This window comes from Carassius auratus, unplaced genomic scaffold, assembly GCF_003368295.1.
Source record: "Carassius auratus strain Wakin unplaced genomic scaffold, ASM336829v1 scaf_tig00058111, whole genome shotgun sequence".
NCBI lineage: Eukaryota > Metazoa > Chordata > Actinopteri > Cypriniformes > Cyprinidae > Carassius > Carassius auratus.
Genome location: NW_020527431.1, coordinates 15,001 through 18,355, shown reverse-complemented (window position 1 = coordinate 18,355; position 3,355 = coordinate 15,001). Strand labels below are relative to the sequence as shown.

General features: G+C 36.4%; 1 pseudogene; it reads right to left on the bottom strand.

Moving 5' to 3' along the window:
* Positions 1–2,358: 2,358 nt before the first annotated feature.
* Positions 2,359–2,473, bottom strand: LOC113090701 (uncharacterized; annotated as a pseudogene).
* Between the last annotated feature and the right edge of the window lie 882 nt (positions 2,474–3,355).

Here is a 3,355-nt window from a genome sequence, read left to right as displayed (position 1 = left end):
AACCAGGCCCAAACCTGCTTAACTTCCGAGATCAGACGAGATCAGCATAGCCAGGCTGGTATGTCCGTAAGCGAAACTGCTGCAAGAGAATGCTATTTAAGACAGCCAATCTACTCGCCAGTACATTATATAAGTAGGAAAGAAACCAAAAACTTTAAGCACCTAGTATTCCTAGGCGGTCTCTCATCCAAGTACTAACCAGACCTAACCTGCATAATTTAGAGATCGGGCATTGACTCTATTTTTGCAAAATTATTATATACTAAGTGAAAAAATTCCAAAAAATTTAAAGCACCTGGTATTCCTAGGCGGTCTTTCACCAAGTACTAACCAGACCTAAACCTGCTAGATTCAGAGATCGGGCATTGACTGCTTTTTTTTTTTTTTTTCAAATTATTATTATTCTGAAAAATATCCAAAATTTAAAGCACCTGCGTTATCCAGGCTGCAGTGTTAATTTTGACACGAAATTTTAATTTAGTTTTAGTCTTAGTCTTTTGACTATAATTCTTTTTAGTTTTAGTCAAGTTTTAGTCATCTGATTTGTTTTAATTTTAGTCTTATTTTAGTCGACTAAAATTGCTTGGTATTTTAGTCGACTAAAATTGCTGGTTTTTAGTCGACTATATTAGTCGACTAAAATAAGACTAAAATCAATAACAGATTTACTAGACAATTTTTTACAGCTGGTATAGGAACAAACTTAACCAAAATATATAAAACACAAATTCAACTTTATTTCAACACAACTGTGTCTTTATTTCGATTCAAAAGCTTTTATGCAGCAACAAACACTGTCATGATAATGTAAACAATAACTAGCTGCCAATTGACCATCAATAAAAGAAAAATAAAGTTAGGTCCAGGACCTTAAAGCTTACAGCTGAGCTGAACAATAAGTGCATACATTTAAAGTAAATATTTAATAAGTTGGCAGCTAGGTGGATAAAAAAAGTAACAAGATTTTATAAGGTATTCATTTGTCTAGCAATATTGTATGTTTTAAATACTACAATATTGCTAGATTTGTATGTATAATGATAGGATGTGAACATTCATGTTTCACATGACTAATATAGAAATATTTGTGATATTGTCAACAAGTAGAACATTATAAAATATACTAAACATTAGTATTAATCAAATGTATTTATCATGATATTACGTATTAGTATTGTGCTCGCATCTAATTTGAAGAAGGGGCTATTTTACAGTACTTTTCAGTTCGTAATATTTAATGCTACAACATCTACGCACTGCACTATTCCAATTTTGCTTAGCTCAATAAACAAAAGAACATCGTTGTGAAATTACATTTGAGAAAATGTCCGGGTGGCTCGTCTGTAAATGTCTTTTCAAATTGGTTGTGTTCTTGCCACGAATGAGCGCTCTGCGTGCTTTACACTTTGTTTTGTTTTGTTCGTCGTCAAACGTGAAGTGAGCTGTGGACATTTTGTCGCTCTTTTAGACAGTAGGGACTTTAAGCAACAGCTGCGAATGGAACGGCTACAGCGACCGGAAGTTTGCCGTCACACCGCTGTAGCCAAGAACGTAAAAGTCACTAAGCAACGGTAAAACAGAACAGCGCAACGCAGCATTAATTCATTTATTGAGATCCAAAAAAATATATAATTTAAAAAAGCAAGAGAAGGATTGCTTTTGGCGTTAAATGACAATCTTTTGTCAGAGAGGAGGTTTTTAATATTGTATGATGTAAATAAGTCTAAAAACATAACATTTTTACCTAACTTCTCACGTTGTAGCGACTCTGGCAAATCAGCTGTTCTCCCGTAGTAGACCGTTAAATTAGAACGTCACAAAGTAGCAGTTAAATTCGCGCAGGCGCAATACAACGCCAGAATGGCGTTGCCGTTCCACCAGAGGCTGTTGCTTAAAGTCCCTATCACCTCTTCGAATGCCGACTTCCCGGGAGCTCATAAAAACTGAAAACCTTCGCTTCACGTCTCAATAAGTCAGGCTCTGATTGGTTCTCTTCTCTCATGCAGTCTGTCTGTTTTGCCGGTTCTTTTGCTCATTCCTCGCATCTCTCCCGTCTGCTGATTTGATTTTCGTCACAGTCTATTTTCGTCTCGTCCTTTATTCGTTGACGATAATGTCAATCAATTTAGTCATAGTTTTAGTCTCCATCAGTGCCTTCTATTTTAGTTTTCGTTTCGTTTTCGTCAGCAAAAATATATTCGTGACGAAAATAATGACGAAAATATTTAGTCAACGAAATTAACACTGCCAGGCGTCTCCATCCATGTACTAACATGGCCAAACCTGCTTATATTCAGAGATCGGGCATTGACTCTATTTTTGGCAAATTATTACATACTAAGTCAAAAATTTCAAAAATGCTTACAGCACCTGGTATTCCCAGGCGGTCCCATCCAAGTACTAACCAGCCCAAACCTGCTTAGCTTCCGAGATCAGACGAGATCGGCATAGCCAGGCTGGTATGGCCGTAAGCGAAGACTGCTGCAAAGAGAATGCTATTTAAAGATCAGCCAATCTACTCGCCAGTACATTATATAAGTAGGAAAGAAAACCCAAAAGCTTAAAGCACCTAGTATTCCTAGGCGGTCTCTCATCCAAGAACTAACCAGACCTAAACCTGCTAAAATTTAGAGATCGGGCATTGACTCTATTTTTTTGCCAAATTTATTATATACTAAGTGAAAAAATTCCAAAAGCTTTAAGCACCTGGTATTCCTAGGCGGTCTTCAACCAAGTACTAACCAGACCTAAACCTGCTAAGATTCAGAGATCGGGCATTGACTCTTTTTTTTTTTTTTGCAAGATTATTATATAATTCGTGAAAAATATCCAAAAATTTAAAGCACCTGGTATTCCCAGGCAGTCTGCCATCCATGTACTAACCTGGCCCAAAATGCTTATATTCAGAGATCGGGCATTGACTCTTTTTTCTTTTTTTGCAAGATTATTATATAATTCGTGAAAAATATCCAAAATTTAAAGCACCTGGTATTCCCAGGCAGTCTCTCATCCATGTACTAACCTGCCCAAACCTGCTTATATTCAGAGATCGGGCATTGACTCTATTTTTTGCCAAATTATTATATACTAAGTGAAAAAATTCCAAAAATTTAAAGCACCTGGTATTCCCAGGCATCCCATCCATGTACTAACCTGGCCCAAACCTGCTTATATTCAGAGATCGGGCATTGACTCTATTTTTGCCAAATTTATTATATACTAAGTGAAGAAATTCCAAAAGCTTAAAGCACCTGGTATTCCTTGGCGGTCTCTCATTCTAGTACTAACCAGACCTTAACCTGCTAAGATTCAGAGATCGGGCATTGACTCTTTTTTTTTTTTTTTGCAAGATTAT